The sequence below is a fragment of the Lactuca saligna genome, chromosome 4 (assembly GCF_052625555.1).
Source record: "Lactuca saligna cultivar CGN05327 chromosome 4, ASM5262555v1, whole genome shotgun sequence".
Lineage (NCBI taxonomy): Eukaryota > Viridiplantae > Streptophyta > Magnoliopsida > Asterales > Asteraceae > Lactuca > Lactuca saligna.
In genome coordinates, this window is record NC_136420.1 from 93,154,519 (window position 1) to 93,178,562 (window position 24,044).

Sequence of the window (24,044 nt, forward strand, 5' to 3'; positions counted from 1 at the left end):
AAAAAACATAAACAAAAGGGGTTATACACACTTAAAGCATCAGCAAAGCTGGATAATGCAAGGACCTCAAGGTGTTTGGGACCTCTTAGGGTCCAGATCTGGGGTTTTAACTTCCTCATGACCCCCAATTCACAGAAACCCCAAAAATAAAGAAGAAGAAGAGCCCTAATCTAGTAAAATGAGAGATCTACATCAATGAAAGGTAAAAGTCGAGTTCAATACCTCCAACTAAAGCTTGAGTGTGAAAACCAGCAGATCCAACACCCTTTTTTGATCCTCTAGCTTGAAACCCTCTTCTTCCTTGCAAAAACACCCACTAAAAGCTCACAATAGCTCTCTCTCTCTCTCTCCCTCTCTCTCTCTTTCTCTTTCTCTCTCTCTCTCTCTCTCTCACTCACTCACTCTAAGCACTCAAGACTCATCTAGGGTTTTCTCTCCTGAAGGGTAGCCACAATAGGACGCCGTAAGTGCCTTTAATTAGGCCACATGCCCGTAAAATTAGGGCTTTCCTCAGCAGTGCTGACTCGGAGAGTCGACTAATGGACTTGTCGAGTCCACTCATTAATCCACGTCACCAGCCACGACTCTACTCGACAAGTTGAGGCACCAACTCATCGAGTCACTCCACATATTTCAAAAATAAATACTTAAAATACATATACCTTGAAATCAGGATGTTACAATTCTCTCCCACTAAAATCAGACTTCACCCTCGAAGTCATGCTCCGCAAATAGCTCAGGGTGCTTCTCCTGTATTTCCGACTCTGGCTCCCAAGTCAAATCAGACCCCCTCTGACACTGCCACTGGACTTGAACCAGGGGCACTTCCTTATTCCTCAAAACCTTCACCGTCTGATCTAAAATCATGATCACCCTCTCAATATAGTTCAGCATCAACCTGAATGTCCTCTAGTGGAACTATTACCATCTCATTGGCCACACACTTCCTCAACTAGGAGATGTGGAAGGTGTTATGGATCTAGCTCAACTCCACAAGTAGCTCCAATTGGTACGCTACCTTTCCCACTTTGGCAATCACTTTGAAAGGTCCAATATATCGAGGCCCCAAATTGCCCCGCCTCCTGAACCGGATCATCCCTTTCCATGGGGAAACCTTCAGTTGTACAAAATCTCCAACCGGAAACTCTAGGTCATATCGTCAATAATCTCTGTCTGACCTGCTGAATCTGCTCGGTCGTCTTTAGCACTATCTCGGTGCCACCCATCACTCTCTCTCCCACTTCTCCCCAGCAAATGGGAGTCTGACACCTTCTCCCGTAAATAAGCTCATAGGGATGCATACCAATGCTTGAGTGGTGTCTATTGTTGTAGGAAAACGAAGCCAGTGGTATGTAGGTTTCCCAACTTCCTCCGAAGTCCATGACACATGCATGTAGCATGTCCTCGAGTGTCTGTATCATCCGCTCACTCCGCCCATCTGTATACAGGTTATACGCAGTGTTGAAATGTAGACACATGCCCAACTCTGCATGGAGTTTATTCCAAAATCTGGAAGTAAATCGCACGTCGTGATCTGACACTACCGATATATGCACTATGTATCATGCTACCACCTCTCTCACATAAATCTCAGCCAACCTCTCTGCAGAAGAGTTCTCACTAATATCAAGGAGGTGAGCACTCTTAGTCAGTCGGTCCACAATCACCCAGATCGCATTAACACCACGTGCCGTCCTCGGTAGTTTGTTTATAAAATCCATGGAAATATGTTCCTACTTCCATTGGGGAATCTCTAGTGGCTGCAAGGGACCATGCGGTTGCTGATGTTTCTCCTTGACCCGATGGCAGGTCAAGCACCTCTCGACTACCCATACAACATCCCTCTTCATACAGGGCTACCAGTAGTCTCTCTTCAAGTCCAAGTACATCTTAGTGGCCCCGACGTGGATTGAGAATATCGATCTGTTCGCCCCCTCCATCAGTATACCCTGAGCTCCGCCCGTATAGGGGACGCAAATACGTCCTCGGAAAGTCATAATCCCTTGACTATCCGTCACAAACTCTGAAAATTTTCCTATCACCAGCTCCCTCTTGAGGTTCTTTAGCTTCACGGCCTCCGCCTGGGCCCCTCGGATGGTATCCAAAACCGGAGTCATCACCATCATCCTCATACACATGTCTCGAATCGGGGTACTCTCTGCCCGACGGCTCAGGGCGTCGGCTACCACATTAGCCTTGCCCAGATGATATAGAATCTCGCAGTCATAGTCCTTCACCACGTCCAACCACCTCCTCTAGTGCATATTCAGTTTGGGCTGGTCCATAAGATACTTCAGGCCCTTGTGGTCCGTGTATATGGTACACTGAACCCCATATATGTGACAACCCGAAGTTCGTTCCGTTGTCGTAACCCGTTCCATCGTTAACTATAATTGGTATATACTTGAATTAATAGAAGCACAAGTCCTTTTGGGTTGCCTTCACTCTTGCAACTAGACAGAATGACTTTTGGAGAGAAGTTGAATTTGTTGTTTGGAATAATAAATTCATATAATGATTTATTAATATGTTCTGAAAATAATATATTAATTGGAATTCATGCAATTTAATTATTGTTTAATCAAAAATTAATATAGAGATTAAAGGAATAATTAAAAGTATAAGGGCTGTTTTGCAAATCATTCATAGTTGTGAAACTGGGCTCTTGGAATCCTTGGATAGGAGTGGAAAGAAAATGATAGGGTGGTCCTATAAGTTTTCGTCTAAGGCCTCCTAGAAGTGGAGTTCATGGGTTGCTTAGGCCTTAAGCGGAGAATAAGGGTTTCCACCTGAAAACCCTAGCTTTTGGACTAAGCCACCTCATGTATAAAAGGGATCTAACCCCTTGGATTTTTGACCCAATGCTTCTAACCCTAGAAGATCCAAATTTCTATGAGTAATCCCTACTTGGTCCTTCTCACCCTCTTGCAAAGAGTGCTTGTAAGCCATTAGAGGTGTCACACTTGAGACATTTGCTTTTAAGTGTCAAAGATCTTCAAGGTGTTCTTGTTATTACTTCATAACAAGTAAGGTAACCATCTAAACCCTATTCTTGTGAAAATTTTGAATGATGTACTAGTTTCTAGGGTTTTGCATTGGTATTCAAGTTTGCATGTTCAAATAGTGAAAAACCTAGATCCAAAGCAATAGGGTTGCATGAACACATAGGATTTGTAGTTTCGCTCAAAACCTATAAACTAGCTCATAGGTTTGAACTAACTGAATTGATTTATATTCAATTGTTTGCCAAATGAATCTATCATTTATGCCATATTATGCATAAGACCTGGTATATGATCATGCTATGAGCATATCATAATATACCACTTGAATACATGGTTAAGTCACAAGATGACTACTGGAACATTCTAAGAGTACTTTAGAATAATTAAGAGAAAGTATATAAGACAATTATTTTAAAATAAAATCTTCATGTAAAATGCGACATAATATTTTTGATTTCTAAACATATATATATATATATATATATATATATATATATATATATATATATATATATATATATATATATATATATATACTTATGAATTATAATTGGATTATGACTTCATTATGGGATAAAGAGTAGGTTTAGTTGGAATGATGTCCAACCAAAACATAATGACATAATCTACTACAAAATAAGAATACACTACTTCAAAAGTTAAAATCTAATATGATTGGATGAATGAGTTCATTGAAAAACTATATTAATCTCTACCATTCAAGGATCACATAGAAATCTTTGTGACTTTGAGAGTATACTTAATCGAGCTAAGAGCCTCTATGTAATGAAAGAACAACAATCATATTCTCCAAAATATTTAACTATACCAAGAGTAAAGTCAAATATGGAGATGATAGTATTCACAAAATTCACACAAATTGAGTTTAGTTGAACCTATTAATAAATTCCTTATTTTAAGCTAAGTATGAATGGACACACATTAGCTATAAGACTTTATTAATCTAGACATGGAATTTTGAGTTGGATTTAGTATTTGGATATTGGAACATTGTGACAAAAACTATTATATAATGTTTTGATATACTGAGATATGATCATAACAACATTACTTGTTTTGTTCTATATTAACATGTTTAATCATTAAATAATCTTATTATTCTAATAGTTCATAGTCGGTTATAATTGTAGAGGTAATTATGAATCAAGACTAATATGAATTGGATTGGTTGACTTTCACCAAATGAAGGTAGGCAATGGGTTGTAACCAAGTTTCATATGTACTTGTTAGAGAAATGGTATTGAACTCACATGCTTCAAGATCATCTTATGGATCTCTATCATGAATGACACTTAATTAAAACGTACTATCTTTGTATCCTTAACACCAGAGATACATAGTGGGACTTAAGGGTAGGGAGTGTTATGCTTTGATATGGTCAAATGTTGGTCCTAAATCGGGCAGTTATAAAAGAAATTTCCAGGAATGGTGTGGTTTATGAAAGAGTCTTATGTAGTTAAGATGAGATTTGTGATGCTTATGTTTTGAGAGTTAAACATCTAAGACGCCTTACCATAAGTTGAGCACCTAATGAGATTGATTGTGATCCATATCTCATATTTCAACATGATGTTTGTGAAAAAGGGATAACTGATAAACTTACCTTATACACCAATTATAGATTTGGGATTTTTGGGAATTGGGCGTTGATTGAATGCCACAAAGTTGTATGTTGATTGGTGCAATGAAGTATTGCTAGATGTTCACCATTCTCTATATTAGTTTAATATGAATCTTAAGCAAGTTGGAGATTAAAGGATCTTGTGTGCTTAAGAATCATATTAAAATGATATTGCTAATTAACATATGATACTAATGGGTTGCACTAACAACAATTTGATATAATTGATTATTTATTAGAAATTGATTTTAATAAATATTCAATAAACTCATATAACTCATTAAAAATAATTTATTTCATGGAAATATTAATTTTCAATGTCAAGTAACATATTATTTCATATGGTATGAATTAATAAGTCATGTATAATTTTTTTTGGACTAAATAAATTTGTTTGTCTTTTACCTAAAAGGCAGAGTTTATATTTTATAAACTTGTTTGTGTAAAATTTGAAACTCTTTCATTCTTTTTCTTCTTATTGCCAAATCTTGCATGGATTAGAGGAAGTATGGTGTTTGCATTTGTTTAATGTAAGAAAGCACCCTAAGAGACATGTTCATTACATAGGGACATGGTTGTCTTAAAGTGTAAAGGCCTAATGGGTAAGGACTTCACATTATGCTTAAAGACTTAAGCCTTGCATTCTTGTTTACTCACTTGCTTGCAATTGCCAAAAGTGTCTGCCTCTCACTCTCTTTTCTCTCTTGCAAAGAATATAAGTATTGAAAGTTACTTGGATTTGCTCTCTTGGATCAAATACTTGTATATTTGACTCCAAGCTTAAGAGTTCATCAAAAGGACTAGCATCCTACACCAAATTGGCAACTTGTTAGTGTCTCTAAAGTTTATCATTATTCATCAACTTCAAAACCTCCCAACAGGACCCAAAGAATTACAATGGTTGACATTTTTTCCATCCCTTCTTTGGTTGGTGATTTAATCTTTCTACAACTTGAAAGATGATAATTGGTGGGTATAACTTGTTATGTTATTTTCAAAATATTGAAGACTTCTGTTTTCCATTTTACTAGTTTTTGAAACTCATTTTGAAATAAAACCCAAAATGATATACGGCAAGGCATTTCATATAAAATAGAGAGAGAGAGAGAGAGAGAGAGAGAGAGTCTTCTACTTAGGAGGCGTTCTCGGGAGATTATAATAGAAAAGTTATGTCGTTGTACGGGAGATATGTGGTCAAGTTACTAGATACATGAGGTATCATTTACCTCGTTAAATTGTAATTATGATATGTGATTATTATTGAGATTTCATAGACCTGAGTATATTATGGGAATTCGTGATATAGAGCTATTATGAACGTGTTGGTAAGATTATGAGTAAATCTTATGATTAAAGATTTACTCGAGACTGTGAGGGTTATAAACCCTAATATTTGAGAATTACCCGTTATGAGAGATTTAGCTACTGGCATACAGGTTAAGCCTAATACGATTATATTATGAGGTTTGATTATTATTGTGACAATAGGTCATAGAAAATTACCAACTATGAGATTATTATTGTGACAATAGGTCGTAGAAAATTACCAACTATGAGAGATTTAGCCACCAACCATTAATTGAAATTAGCATAAAAAGATTAACACAAAACAAAACAAAACAAAAAAAATATAAAAACAGAAAAACCTAAAAAAACTACTGTAAAATCATTAAATAAGTACTCCAAAATCTAGGGTTTTCTTTCGAATGACATGTGCCGGATAAATTGTGCATTTTACCAAAAAAGCAAAATTGATTATTTTGTTAAAATAAACATTTATATTGGTTAGTTTACTCTATTTTTTTAACTAACTTATGAAGCTTATGCAAACTATGCAACCACAAGGACCGGTCCTGAAAATTAAATATTTTCAAAGATCCAGGACGAATAAGAAAAAAAGAACATTCATCTTTATTATGATTTTTTTTATTTTTAAATAAAAATATATAATGAAAAAAATTGGGCCTATGTAATTGCCCATTTTGCCCCCCTCCCCCATGGCAACCACCCTTGAGATTGTTAAACAATTAAAATATGAAACAACATGGTTGTATATTTAGTAAACGTTCTTATATAAACAAACGTTTATCTCTTTTAGCTATTAAACATTGTTTTGTTATTAGCCATATTTATATAAAAGACGAACTAATAAAGATGTGATTAATTCTCTAAAAGACCCTAGAAAAACAAGACTCCGAGCGGATGAAGTCATGAAACCTTGTTTTGAACCGTTTTATGAGTCCCAACATTTTTAGTAAACTCGCTTCAAAATATAGATATAGTCATATATCTGATTTAAATATAAAATAAAATGGTATAAATGGGGAAAATGGTGATAGTGGCTCATAAGGTGGAGAACAAAAGACGAAAGATAAGAACATGACATTTCCCATTATATTGGTGAGGCTACACAATAAAGACATATGGAAAATGACAACACAATCACTTGTTTCTCCTCAAATTTATTGGACAAAATAAGATAAAATAATTTGAAATTAAATTCAAATATGCAATAAAAAATGAAATCCAAACACTTGTGAGTGTGACAAAACTCATAAAAAAGAAAAAAATCTGAAGGCATCATTCATAAATTTTTTATTTTAAAACTTAGAGAAAAAAAAAAAAAAAAAAAAAAAAAACAACGTGTCTTCATTCTCAAATGATAGTTTTATAAGATATTTAATAATTGTTATTGAAATAAAATTTTGGTTCTTGTTGTTATAACTTGTAGTACTTGCATTTGCATAACAATGGAAAACTGAAGTGGCTACCAGTTTAGATCATGAATATGATCATCTCAAAATTACAGAGATTATCTTGGAATTGAGTTCTGACTTGGGGATTGTGCGAGGTTTTTTTGGTATGTAAACAACAATTCAATTAAATGCATTTTTACAAGTTCAATAAATTTCTAAACCGTATTTTATGAAAGTTTTAGACCATGATATTTATGCAGTTTGTACATTTATACAAGCATTTGAACGTTATTACAATGACAAAACAAGTTAAATTATGATATATAAATTCGTTAAATAGTATTATATATATATATATATATATATATATATATATATATATATATATATATATATATATATATATATATAGAGAGAGAGAGAGAGAGAGTCAATATCAAATAAGAAAATTTTTTTAGTAGGAATGTAAGAAGTTTTTTTTTCTACATATTTTTTTCGCGAACAAATAAAATGATTCACTTGTAAGATGATTCACAAGAAAAAAATTCTTAAAAAAACATCTCGATGATTCATTTATACAATGATTTTGTTGTTATTCACTAAAATTATCATAAAAATGAATTTTTTCTTAATTTACTTAAAAATGAATCATAAAGTTGTTTTTTTGAGAATTTGTTTCTTGTGAATCATCTTACAAATGAATAATCTAGTGATTCATTTATTTTGTTCGTCAAAAAAATATGTAGAAAAAAAACTTCTTACCTACTATCAAAAAAGATTTTACCGGATCTATATCCGATATATATATATATATATATATATATATATATATATATATATATATATATATATATATATATATATATATATATACATATATATATATATATATATATATATATATATATATATATATATATATATATATAATATTTTGGAGTAGATATTTTTAACTAAGACAATGATTTTGTGATAGATACATAGGAGAAACATGTGAGGATTTGGTTGAATACGAATGACAACATGCGTGATGTAGGTTGGATTAATATATATTATCTCTAAAGTCTAAACCCTAAATTGCTCAAAAACCAATTAAGGTGAGGCCTCAATCCCAGGGAGAGTTAGGGTGATAATATTTAATTAATAAATATAATAATAATAAATTATATATGAATTATTTCGTAAACCATTAATAAAGATTTCTTTAGATACCCTACAAAATTAAATCATTAACCTTTTAAATCACAGTTTAAACTATCATATTCGATGAATAAATAACTCAGTTTTTTAATTTATCAGTTTTGGTCCATGGATAGTTCTTTGCTTAATTGAGGCCTTTAAGTTTATAATTTTATCTTAATACTTTAAAGGATTATCCATCGGTTAATGTAAAGATGTTTGACATTTTTTATTTTTTCAATTTATGCGAAGAGTTTTTTTAAAAAGATGTTTATGCGAAGAGTTTTTTTTTTAAAAGATGACCGCATATTTTGGAGTAATCACCATTTTGTGGCCCAAAATATGCAAGCAAATAATCAATAAACCTTTGTTTTTTTAGTACAATAGTGGTGACTATTACTCGAACACTTTGAAGCGGGTTTGAGCATTTAGGTTATTTTGTTTAGTTAGCTAGGTTTACAATTTTTACTAATGATTCAAGTACTGTCATAATTATTTTCTGTAAATGATCTTCTACATTAATGAAAAGTTGCTCAGTTATATGTTTCAACTAAACGAAGTGTAGAATACAATTATTTAGTAAAATATTGACATATATGTTATTAAAATAAGTGTATCATTTTCATCTATGAAATATATTTTTTAGACTAAAAGGCTTTAAAACATTGTAATTATTTCAAATTTACAATGTGTTATTATTAAAAACTTATCATTTTATTTGCCAAGATTGTTGCAATGCCACCTATTTTATTTTATACACATGTAGTTGTAAATATAGCCAACCTTGCAAAATGATATTTAACATTAAATAATGATTTTTTTTTCTTTTAATATTTTATTTATCCAAACTATATTTTGCGAAAACTTAAAAACAAGAAAAACCTATTAGATTTTGTCACCCAAGATTATATTTTGGACAAAAATCTATCCAAACTTTGAACTATATGATATAAACGATAATACATGAGAAATTGTTACATATTAGCAAAACATGTTTTTTTGATACTTTTATTATAAAAACTTGAATTTAAAAGTGCTTAAGGATGTGAAAAAAAAAAACGATCGTTAAAACCACATTTAAATCTATACTATCATAACAACCTTCAATATAAACTTAACATCTTTAATTTATTGCTAATAAATTTAATTTTTAAAGTACATATGTTTGATTTTTATAACATAAAATATAATTTCGCATTTTCACAAATTATTTATGTTTTCGTATGATCCTCTCTCTCTCTCTCTCTCTGTCTCTCTCTCTCTCTCTCTCTCTCTCTCTCTCTCTTTCTCTCTCTTTGTCACACCCCCAGACCAGAACGGCGGAAACGTTCAGAGGCTGGTGACTTCATTGTGTAGTATCATAACAATCGTATATAACTGAAACATAGCAAATCCAAACAACATACATAAATATGACAAGCTTACATTGTTTTACATCATGTTTTTGTTTTCAAGTGTACACAAAAGAAACATCAGTAAGCAAATTTCCCAAAATACAACAAAATAAGCTTGAGTCCGCAATCCATAACTTGTTTATTGATTTCCTGAGAATACAAGTCATTTGAAAAGCATCAACATAAAATATGTTGGTAAGTTCATAAGCATTTGAGTATAAAAACTTTGATGATAGTTTAAAAATCCAGAAAACCCAATATTTTCTTATCAAATGGTTGTAATTCTTGTTTCAAATCGAGTATAGTTGCATGTGTGTCTTAATTCATTGTTTTCCAAAATCGTACGAATTGTTTCTCCAGAAAATCCTATATTTTCTGATGTATAAAATAGTAATTTTGGTAATAACATAACACAGGTGCGAAAAGGTCTCAGTGAGGTAGTCAGAATAGTTGACTTTTAACCGAAGATGAAATCTGTATAATAACATTTTTGATATATTCTAGTGACTCGTTATAACCATACTAATATGACGGAGTGCTTGTTATGACGTTCTTCAGGCGTCAGTTTTGTTCAAGATATTTGTCACCCTAGACTAGCCGATCTAGCTATAGCGAACAACGAAGGTGCAGGGTGTCAACCCCGTATAGATCTATACATAAATTCCCGCTCTCCTTCCATGAGACTCTAGTTATAACTCTTACAGGACTTAAGGTGTACAATATTTTATATAATATATGTACTGTGAAGATTTTGTCTGACTAGAATACTAATAGTTTCACGCAAAGTGTTGAAATTCATTATTTACCAAATAATTAATACTAGTTGTACTTGTTGACTAGATATTCCGTTTCGTTTCATTTATTGAAAATGATCCGCTCTAAGTATTTATCAAATCAATTCAATATTATCGATGTCGGATAAAATGGCTCTCCTCTTTATATATTACTGAGTGAGACCCCATTTACCGGGAAAATGTCAAGTTATGATTTGTGTAAAGCTTATGACTTCTCTGAAATTATGACAGTAGCTTTATGACATGCAAAATTTCATGTCATAAAGGTTCTATTTGCATATTTTCCAGGTGAGATTACTTATATCCAATTTTTATAAATAACCTCTTAATCAGTTTGCAAAAAGTCATTTATGGAACACCAAGTTCAAATTTTGAAGTTCTAGACTTAGTGTCAACCTTTCAAGGTCTATTTCAACAACTTTTATCTCTAAATATGAAGAGCATGGATACAAGGATGCATGTTAAACACCCCCAAAAACTTGGGAGGTTCCTTTTGTAAGTTGTATTACTCATATAATGATTAAAATATTATTTATTTTTCATGGGTTCTGTGAGACTTCACGTTCACAGAGAGTTATACATAAAAAAAATGATAATATCTTAACACACATATTAAACACACGTACACATGCAATCATTCAAGAATTTAGAACAAGAGGTGACTTGTACTCTCCCCCCAAAACAACAAAAACTAAGGAAAAAGGTGGGGTATGAAGCTCACCTTGGTTTAGTTCGTGGGAGATTGGAAGAGATGATTAGAAGCTTCCAAGTTTCCCAACACTTAAAGGTTCTTGGGACTTCAGAATGATTCTAAGAATAATTTATGTGTGAGTATAGTGAAATCTTAGGAATGGTGAGGAAAAATCACTATTCAAGGAGGATGAACACTTACCAAAGATTCTGTAAATTTTCCTTGAAGGAATGAAGCTTGAGTCTTGAAGGAATTTGAGAGGAATCTTAGGAGTTTACTAATCAGAAAGTGGGAAGTGGGATGAGGGAGGAAAAGAGATTCACGTATATAAAGGGAAGGATAAGGAATGACTTGACATTTGCATGGAATTATGGTGGGTAGGGCTTATTTTCTAAGGTTAATGTGTGTTTAACCGGGACTTGCATGGGAAAATGGAGGATTGAGCATCACATCACAAGGTCAAACCCCTTTATCTTCTTAGGATCCTTTTAAAATCTTGGGTTTTTATTTTATATAAATATATTTAAAATATTTAATTTTGGCATAAAATAGGAGTTTCAGGGGTTTAGGACATGAAAATTATGAACTTGGTGTGATTTCCATCGTCAAAATACCTTAAAATAGTGAAAAAGTCCGAAAATGATGAAAATCTGAAGTGGGATGATGCTCCTGCGAGGGTCTGAAGGGCTTGAGAAGGATTCCGGAGTCGCTTGCTCAAATCCGGAACCGCCAAGCGAAATCCGAAGCTAAATTTGAAATTCCGGAGTTAGATGCGAGGTTTCGAAGCTGCCTGCTCCCTTACGGAGCATCTCCCTCAATCCGGAGTCAGGCGCGTGTTCAGTAGCAAAGCCAGCAGTCCGGACCAGCTAGAAATTCCGGAGTTGCGAGAATGTCCGAAGTAAGAGGAGTTCCGAAGTGATTAGGGCATTCCGGACCAGTAGGGTTCTGGGGTGAGAACCTTCTTGGTTCCTTAGGAGGGTTCCGGACTAAGAGGGTCATTTTGGGTTCTATCCTCCGGTTTTGGGCTGTTTTCGACTAAGGAAGATATTTAGGGAGGTTTGGGAGAGATTTCTCGTACTTCGAGAGATTTAGGAGAGATTTCACATACTTGGAGAGATTTAGGAGAGATTTGATATTCTTGGAGAGATTTGGGAGAGATTTGATATTCTTGGAGAGATTTGAGAAAAGACTTCATTTTCTTAGAGAGATTTGAGAAAAGACTTCATTTTCTTGGAGAGATTTGGGAGAGAGAGAGAGAGAGAGAGTGGGAGATACTTTATCGGGAGCCATTATTAGTGTTTTCTTCGTAGTGCAAGGTCCTTAGACTTAGATACATTCTATTTTAAGTGTTATACACCCCCGAAGGGCACTCAATAGTGCTTTAAAGAGCCGTTACTTCGCTAAATCAAATTAGGGTTTTAAATTTTGAACTTTTCAGACTTTTAAGTGTTACTTTTCAATAGGAATTATAGTTGAACATTAGGAAACATAAAGAATCTCCTAACATATGGGCACTAGTTGAGTTGACCAGATGGTTCGTTGACCTTGACTTGACTTTGACTTTGACCAGAAGTTTGTCGGTTGTCACACACACACACTCTCTCTCTCTCTCTCTCTCTCTCTCTCTCTATATATATATATATATATATATATATATATATATATATATATATATATATATATATATATATATATATATATATTAGAAGCTTGGAGATTCTTTGTGTAATGACCCAAAATATAAGACTAAAAATTTCTTTTAATAAAACATTACTTAAAGCAAAGTCATCATTCCAAAACATAATCAGAGTATAAATTTTACCAACACATGTTCGTTATCAGAGTAAACATTCCCAGCTTGTCTAATCTATAGAGTATGCCATGCGATCACCCCGAGCTCTTCCCTCCGCTACCGGAAGTACCTGAAACCAAAACTGAAAACTATAAGCACAAAGCTTAGTGAGTTCCCCACCCTACCACATACCATGCATAACCACATACTGCACATACTGGGCCACGCCCGCTATCTTGAGCCTCGCCCCCTGCCTCGGGCCTCGCCCGCTACAACGGCCCCGCCTGGCTTCGAGCCCCGCTCGGACACAAATATGTTTCACTTAAGCCTCGCCTATCATAGGGCCTCGCCCGCCAACAAATAATAACACATAAACATGTCACAACACATAAGCTAAACTCATACGATTGATCCTGTCCTAAGGCCTCGCCTATCCTGGGCCTCGCCCTTGTCCTGCTACTGATGAGTCATGGAACCCCATCCACGCTCCAACTGGTAGTGAGATATGGGCCTAGCCCACTCTCACTCCTTCCCTAACTTGGGCCTCGTCCCTGTTTTGTTACTAATGAGATGCGGAACACCATCCACACTCTGCTATTGGTGAGATACGGGACCTCGCCCACACTCACCTCCCTACCAGGCACATACATGTATCACACAGACAACAAGTATAAACTAACATATAACAAATCCTTGGGCACCCGCCTGCTATTAATGGACCTCGTCGTGAGTATCATACTAGCATATCATGCCTAGGGCTAACCCCCGGGCCTTCTACTCATAACTACATGGACCATCATTGTGGCCTTAGGCCCATTCACACAAAGGGAAACTCACTTGCACTAGCTGAACTTGCTGAAGATCTCACTAGCTGTTGCCCGACAACTCTCTGAACTCCTGGTCACCTTGCTCCCCAAACTACCAATATCAATGCAACACTGAGTCTAACTGACCCCCGAGAGACAACCAAGTCAACTCTGGTCAAAGTCAAAGTCCTAGTCAAAGTCAACCTTCTAGGTCAACCCTACTCGCCGAGTCACCCTACTAACTCGCCGAGTTCAAATGTTCAGAGTCCTTCCTTTTGCGTCTCGGCTTGCCGAGTCAGTCCATCAGTCGCCGAGTCTACCGATTTCCGAGTCCTGACTTGTCCAACTCACCGAGTCTCCACTCAACTCACTGATTCGAGTCTCAATTCGAAGGGTTTGGGTTTTCGTGACCTGACTCGCCGAGTCCAAGAGCAGACTCGCCGAGTACAAGGCAATCTTCATCTGACTCGACGAGCTGTTCATCCCATTCATCGAGTTGCTCCTAATCTTCATGCTACTCACCGAGTCCACTCAAAGGACTCGCCGAGTCCATTCAGATCTCCTTACATGCAGAGGACTTTTGTGTCATGCATGGACTCCGAACTGTAGATCTACCCTTCCCAAGCCTATTCCTCACGTAAAGTTGCAAACTTTACGTGTAGAGAAGGAGATCTAGGCAAAATACACCATAAACTAGGGTTTAAGGCAAAGAGGCTCCATAATCAACTCCAGGGCAGATACTTTATGCTTCTCAAGACCATAATATGCTTAGATCCGAAGTAGAAACTTCAGATCTGGCTTCTAACTCAAATGGATACCATTATGGCTAAAAAGCCCCAACACCCACACATAGATCTAGGTGCAAAAGAGTCCAAGAACTATTTTATTATCTCCAAATGCTCAGAAATATCTTCCCAATCCTAAATCTATAGCCCCTTCTTCCTTCTCCAAGCTTTAATGCACTCTTCAAGGAAACAATTGGCTCAAACAATGGATATGGCGGCTAGGGTTTGGTGTTCTGGGTTAGAGAGGCAGTAAACGAACCCTAGGGAAGAGAATGAGGTGCTTAAATAGGCTCCAAGTCCTGAATTTAGGGTTTTCCTCGCACAGACCAGACTCGCCGAGTCCCCTTGGCCGACTCACTGAGTCGGTCACTAACTCCTCGACCCGGATCCCGCTCGTACTCGCCGAGTTCCTCCTTGGACTCGTCGAGTCGCCCCTTAAAATTAGGGTTTTCTTTCCTTTCTTGGCCTTCCAGACTTTGAGTGTTACAACTCTCCCCCACTTAAACTAAACTTCGTCCTCGAAGTTTACTATGATCCACCGCCTGCGATCTGCCTCCAATACCCCACCAATTATTCTAAAACCAGTTGCCTACCTTCTTTGGCCTTCCGCTCAATCATTCAAACTAACATCAATCCTTACGGATAATAATCTCGGGTCCACCCTGAACCTGAACATTCTGGAAACACAACTTACTCAACCGGCAATCCTTCTGGTACTCTCCGAGTACTGCAACTGAACCCCTAGGGGTCCACCCCTTCTTTCCGTGTGCGATTTCCTTGCCTTCCCAAGGCAATGCTCCATAACCATCTATTTCCTCTGCCACTGTGAAGACCCTATCTTCACCAAATCTATTACTCCCAAAACTTCCAGTACGGGTCATTATCGCCAGTATCCACTGGGCATTCTTTTTACTATCATTTGGTGTCGAGCACCCCACGATCAATTAACTGAATTCCATCATACGCTGCATACTTGCACTACTACTGACTGGAAATTCTGCTATTCCTCATCTGACTTCCGGATGAACTAACACCACCCTGGTCCCTACCCACCTATCAATATCTGGATTACCGGCTCCTACCGATCGCTGACCCCATACAACTACTAGTTGCTCCTAGCGACTTTTGAAGAAACTTCGACCACCTAAAACTGTTCAATCTATCCTGCCATTCGGGCACTACAATCCTGGAACCCTCGATCCTTATGCAGACACTAAGATCCTTACCAGCTCCCACCTGTGCTGCTAAAACTCACTGGCTTCGCCCACGGGTCTCACCCGCCTCTATCCCTCTATTCCTATTTGTCTAGCCATTCTTGCTCGGGCCTCACCCACGAGTCTCACCCAACCATACTACTGAGCAACCCCACTCTCAGGTCTCACCTATACTGTTATTCTCATACGAGCCTCGCCTACGGGTCTCACCCAACTATATCCTAGAGCGGCCCCTCCCATGGTCTCACCTCTCTAGGGCTATAAAGGCAAACTCCCCATCATTCTCATCCACTACCCATTCTGGATCCCTATCTGATCACTAGGAGATAAGGGCCTCGCCCCAACTCCGCCAACGAAGCTACTATGGAATGCTACGGCTTACCCGCAGTCTTACATCACCTTCTATCGTCGTCTGCTAGTGAATGCTACGGATGCCCCGTAGTATGACAACACTTTCCACCACTGACTGCTAGTGAATGCTACGGCTGCCCCGTAGTCTTACAACACCTTCCACCACTGACTGCTAGTGAATGCTACGGCTGCCCCGTAGTCTTACAACACTTTCCACCGCTGACTGCTACGGCTTCCCCGTAGTCTTACAACACTTTCCACTTTTGACTGCTAGTGAATGCTACGGTTACCCCGTAGTCTTACAACACTTTCCACTTCTGACTGCTAGTGAATGCTATGGTTTCCCCGTAGTCTTACAACACTTTCCACCGCTGACTGCTAGTGAATGCTACGGCTGCCCTGTAGTCTTACAACACTTTCCACTGCTGACTGCTAGTGCGAAAGCACCCCATGCTATCATTTCTCAATATCTTCCTTCTGACTCACTCGAGCCCTACAGGCGATCCTTCGACCTGAATTCCCAACCACATACTAACTAACCATCACCAATTCAAACAATGACTGAGGGGGAGTTTCTCAAACTCCCAACCCTGAACTCCTCAATCCATCAAACGTTGTACCACTTATTTTCCTTCTCGGAGGCTGTGCACTCATTCGGGATCTACGTACTCTTACCTTTGCACGCTCTGAGGATTCTTCCCCACTTCGATCCTGCTTAACCCTTGCTTCTCAATGCTCGAAAATAAATCCCAATCATCCTTACCATTCTATAATCAACCCGCTGAGGAATATCAAGCTTACCATAGATAGGGATCTAATCACTCCACTTCTAAAATCATATGGCTCCGAAATAGGGAGACATACCAAGTCCCTCGCATGCATGCTATAGATACTGTTGTTGGGTTTTGAGCAATCTAACACTTCCTAAGTGTGCATGAAACCCAAATAAACCTTGGATCTATGTTTGTCTAAATACATGCAAAATAATAATTTTTCCAAGGTTCATAACCTATCTAACATGGCATGGGGTACTTTTAAACATAAAAGAATTAGATGAGATTACATACCTTTTGATGATGAGTTTGATTCCTAAGGAGTTTTAGAGCCAAGCACCAATAGTGTGAATGCCTCAAATGGAATCACAAATCACCACAAACTCTTGGAAAACTTTGAGAGAGTGTATACACACTTATAAAATCGGCCACACACAAACACACATACTTTAGTGACACTAGTGGCTATTTCATGCAACATAAGCATGCTTATATAGTGTACATGATTAGGGTGAAACCCTAATAACCCATGACCTTTCCTTTTCCAAGGATCCATGGGTTAAAAGCCCCATGGATCATCCATGGACTTCCATATAAGCCTAGCCCATTAACTAATGAGTGTTAGCCCACACCATATAAAACAATAGCCCACAATTTAATTAGTCTTCCTTTTAATCTCTAAATTAATTCATAATTAATTTAAGACTAAGACTAATTAAATAACTTCATATTAATATATTATAACTTACAATATATTAATAAACATATGTGTATAACTCTCATAAAATTATCCATAAATATTTTGGATGAAATGCAACCCAAATGGACCATGCCGGGTCGGGTCAAGTATGTACCAAATAAGTTATGGACTTAGACACCTTATCCAACAGACTCCCACTTGGACAAGTCTAATAACTATATTTGCGTATGTTACTTCAGGAACCAACCAACAATTGTAGCTCTCGAAAACTCTGTTGAACTATGAAGTGCCATTTTAGATAAGTGATCGTAGAATCCTCTATTCTCATGATATCAGCCGGACAAATACATGGAACAACGTCGTACTTATTGTCCAGCAGTTTGTTTCCCGATTTTCGATTTGTTTGACAAAGAACTTAATCGAACACATCAATTTAGTTCTGACCGGCCGGTACATAGGTCACAACAAAATCATCGAGGGGCCCAGATATCGCTTCTATTTCTAGAAGCAACAGATAAACTTCGACTCTTATACTTGTTCTACTACTTGTTGAATTGTACACAAAGGCACGTTTTATAACATCAAATTACTGATGCGTTTACGTGCAATCAATGCACAACCAACTCATAGGTAACAACTCATATCTCTAGGTTTGAAGATTTATATGATATTACCGTCTCACGATCACTCGAGATAAATTCCATGAAGTGATACAAGTGAGCGTGGGTTTATTCCAATACTCATAACTTATGAGCACTCATGAATGTTGTAGCAACCATTGCTATGACTAAACCCATTTAGCCATCTACAAACTCGATTCATGACATTCTTGATTCATACCTACTTCCAACATATGAACGACTGTGGAGTGTTTAAATAACTTAGTCATTCGGAAAGAATAACCTAGCTATTTTGTAAGTCAAAACATGCAAAGTGAAACACAATAATAATCGAATCCAATATGGTCTCAGAACCCTTTTGAATATAAAAATAGAACCACCTTTTATTTATCACCATATTGATTACACATTATTCATTGTACAATGTTTCAAACAATCAACTTAAGACTTGAATAAAAACAACAGTCGTCCCATGCTCCTAGCATGTACACTTGTTTTTCTAAACAATAGTTATGCCATACTCCAAGTATGCACGTTATGTTTGTCTATGATCCTTACATTGTGATGTAGATCAATTGAACATGATTCCAATGATACTCATTTCACAATCCCAAATCCTTATTGTAAATGTAAGAATTTCTAATTCCTACCATTTACCAAAAAAACTGTTAGATTTTAAACTTTTATGCAATGTTCCTCTTGTAATGATTATACACAAATTCACAACACTTGTCAACAGTCATTACAGAGTATTCCAAAGGAGATCAACTTCTATGGAACGGAAGTCTCATATGCAAAGTACATTGCTTTGAACAACCTTCTTGCATTAAGGTTTTCTAATATTACATAGATTGAATAACTTCCACCTATGGAGACATTTCCATAGTCCCATTTTAACTATCACTTCCAAACAAGAGTTACTTCTTTTCAGAACATGTCAATATGGTCCTTTCCGACAACTTATATTATACTTCCAACTTTCCCTGAGCAACCAATCTTTGGCGAACCTCATATTTGTCCTCGACAATTGCTTAATCACTTTAGTCATATCCAGTTCTAGACTTTTCCTTTCTCAATGCCTTAAACATTTGGAAAATTTAGAAAAGATGAATATTATAGCACATGCAATCGATCCTATATCCGAAGAATATGGGACATGATTCATGATGTTTGACATAAAGACATGATACTAGACCAGTCTTTTGCTACAATATTTTTTTATTTGCCATGTTTTCAAAATTTAACTATGAAGAGGGATGTCGTAATCATAATCAAATTTTGAGAATGCAATATATATATATATATATATAGAATTTCTTCAAGTCGAACCATTCAGACATAAAATTCATATATATGTCCTTGACTAAGGATGATTAAAATCTCAATCTAAGCTTTAGAATTGAAATGAAGTATAATTTCCTCTCCCTTAATTATAGCAAAACAACTTTTCAACCCCTGCAACTTCACGAATTGAAACTTTATTTTCTATAATTAACATTGCTAACTTGCAACACTAAACATAGTAATCATGCTCCCGCTAACATGATGATTATCAGCATAACACTTATGCTCCCACTAGCTCTCACTACTAGAAAAAAGGCCTTTTACGACGCTCATTGCGCGTCGTAAAACGCTCAGACGACGCGCAAATGCGTGTCAAGGAAGGCCCTGTCATAAAGAGAGACGACGCGCATTTACGACGCGCAATGCGTATCAAGGAAGGCCCTGTCATAAAGGAAGACGACACGCATTCGCGTGTCGTAACCTTACGACGCGCGTGTTTATGACACGCAATGCGTATCAAGAAAGCCCATGTCAAGAAAGACCATGTCATAAATAAAGATGACACACATTTTTGCGTATCATAATTTTAAATGTTAAAAAAAATTATTTATGGATTTACTAATTTTCAAATTAAATTTGCATTTAATGTCCAATAATAGAAAATAATATATCATATACAAAAAATATAATCCATTACATAAAATTTAATGTCATACAAATAATTGTTCCATAGAAAAATAAAACAAATTAATAAAAGTTGTAACAAAAATCTACAAACTAATAGCTCTAATAACCTAATGTGTGGCTCACTGTAAACAAGATTTGTGTTGATTTTTTTAAATGTGTGCCTCACTTGTCTCCACTCTTCCTTAATAACACCACTTAAGGACTCTAAATCTATGAACTTGCTCACAGTATCTATATTGCCTGCACAAAAAACATAAGTACAAAATAAATGTGAAGATGGGTTAAATAACTACAAAATAACAAGAAAAGGATGAAAAGTTTTTAGGAAATCATATGGACGTATCGAGCTGAAGGATCATCCATGTGCTGTTCATTTTGCAAATTACACCACATATTTCCGAAATAAATAAGACAGTAAGGTGACTGACTATGCTACAAAAAATGCAAAATTTACTCCTTTTTATCTTTATCACAAACTATTATGTGAATCTGATATGGTTGTATTTTTTTTTATTCCATATGCACAAATAAGAAACCAACAAGTTAAATAAACCTCATCTTTTCAGAAAGTTTTATGTGAAACTGGCATGAGGCTTTTACCTTTTACCATGAAAAGATCACCGAATTAAGGATTTGCAAAAGAAGTCACAATAGAAAAAAGGTCCAATCCAGACCTAACATCAAGAAAACAAGACAAAAAAGTTTTCATCATGACGCAAACTGATCCAGGATGTCAAGATATAGACAAGAAAAAAAAAGCAATTATGCAACTAAAAGTCTTATAGATGTAATAAAACTTCTTCTTATCACACATTATCATGTGGACTTTTACCATAAAAGAAGATCACAGAAAAGCCACGAAAGAGAGACAAAGGTCCATTCTACGTACAAGATTTCTTGGACCTATCAGCAAGAGAAGAAGACAAAATATTGACATCATGATGGAACTATTTCTTCCATTTCCACATTAATTCCAAAGACATTATTACTCTTGGATAATTAAATACGAACACCACAGGTCATATATATAAAAATTTCTAAAAATACGCACACAATATTATTAACATTTTCAATAAAACCAACAACCCATAATTAACTCATAATTTCTAAAAATACGCACACAATATTATTAACATTTTCAACAAATGGGATTTAGACATTTAGTTACCTCCAAGGCATATTAGCCATACCTTGTGGATTACTGTTGTTACTGTGGACTAGCGGGCTCCCGATCCCTCCACCTGAAGATCCGCTTGTGGTCCCCACATTGACGGGAGTAGTGTTGACTATTTTCGCCTCTATTTTTCTTTGTTTCTGACTTGCAGGAACAAAGCTACCAACAATCATCTGTAAAAGTTACCAAGATAAAAACAAAGTTTCTTAGGGTTTGGAATCAGGAGACAGGAATCAGGAATCAGGAATGGAATGGTTGATTCCATTCCATATTTATGGAAAGAAAGAAAAAAACCTGAACGGGTGATGCAGCAGTGAGAAGGCCAGCCACATTACCACCTAAAACACGACCATTTGGCCCTGAAAGTGACACGCTTAAACCACCAGTCCTGCTTCTTTGCCCATCACTCTCACAAACCATAAATGAACCACAAAGAGATAAGATCTCAAATCATCCCTGTATTTTTTATAAATAAATTAAATATTTTTTATACATCAAAAATAAATAAATAATGAATTTTCAAGAAAAAAACCTCGTATGTGACAGTTCCACCAGATGTTGCAGACTGCTGAAGTGTAACATTAGATATGGCGCCATTAGCTGATAGAATGCACACAACTCGAGTGCTGTTTTGAGAAAACCACATCAATTTTCCCAACACATCCTGCATTTAGATAAGAAATTATGAATTTTGGTAAATTAAAAATTTTCATAAACATAAAAAGAATAATGATTGCACCTCTCCAGCTTTAACATCAAGGATATGCGGCATGAACCCCACTCCTGGTGAACCTGAAAATGGTTTATGTTTGAATGAAATGTGGAAAAAGTTGTAAGAAATTTCATGTTTTGTATGTTTTTATGGATTATGATATAACGAATTGAGTAAAGATAAACTGGGGAATGGAAATCCCAAGATAGAATGCTAATCTTATTATACAGGTTTAAAATTGTAAATTCTCACCAGTATAAGCAACTGAGGCTGCTTTCTTTACGCATATGCAAGAAGATCAGATAGTGGCTCAAAGAATAAGTTGTCAGTCGTGGTGTAAGGGCCTAAAGCAATAATCTTCTCAAAGATGGCATGGATAGAATCAGAGAGAATCCAGATAGTAAACTTAAAGGTGTACTTTAGTAAAATGAAGAACAAGCTTTACACACCAATGATAAATCCGATGTTATATCAAATAAATTAGCAGGCCTGTTATCTTCATCCAGATGAAATCTGTTTGGTAACTTATTATAAAAGATCAAAAATTTAGACATAATAGATTTATTCATAACTTATTATGTTTTCTAACATTTGATATGCATGAAACATCTTTTGTTTATAATTACATATTACCATTTGGAGAATAGATACTGAGATACATAGGAACATATGAAATATGTTTGGTATGACTTGTCACTCTGTCAGTTGCATCAGCAAACTCCTTCCTCAAAGCAACTACAAAAGTATATAATATATAAGAAGATTATGCAGAGAGATCGAGAATTACAAAAGGATCATAAGCTTTTTAGTCATAATACCAAAATCAGTGAACCACTTTCATAGAATGTGAGCAAACTCTGCATATTCTTTTCCTTCTTTAATCTTATAAAGAAGTAGAACAAGAGGACGAGTGACAATTCCTACAAAATAGATGTTAATTAATCAAATTTTATATTCAAAATTTTGAATCAGAAAATTTTGAAGATACAATAATTACCAGAACCACAAGGCAAAAAATCCATGTGTAAGGTATAGATGGATTCATAAGAGCACGAACAGGTTGTTGAGTCTGTGATTGTGATTGGTAGATTGGTATGGAAGGATGAGCAAGATTGGCTATTACAGAAGCAGCTGGTTTTGTAGGGAATCGGATTGGCATTGAATGATGAGTAGTTGTTGGATGTGACATCTTCTGGCGTTGAACCCAATGGGCGCCTGAAGGTGGGGCCACTGCACTTCTCTTGTGATATGGTCTCGCATAATACTCAGAATTATTAGAGAGACCATCAACAGAAGTTGTAGGAGCTTGTCCTCTAGGATTGTTAGGAAGCTCAACCATTTGAGATTGGCCTACATAAGACCAAACAAAAAAAAATATCAAATATGTATGCAATATATCCAACTGTATACATACACTTCTTAGGTTTTTATTTACCATGACTAAAACGGGGACCTTGAGGATTCATCAGATAACTCACAGGTGCTGCATCAATTCGATCTGATTGTCATAAAAACGATCTCAAGAAATTAAAAAGAGAGCAAGTAGTCATACCAATAGAAGGTCGAACAACATTATCTGGATACTGACGTGTTTGACTTTGACCTGAAAATAAAAAAATTAATCTGACATGATAAGTAAGACTTAACTTGTTGTCTATAACTGTATAAAAACAGTCTTATGCCACTCAGGATACCTGCACTAGTTGTCTGCAAGCTTATTTGTCTCTTAGCAGATTGAGGGCTAT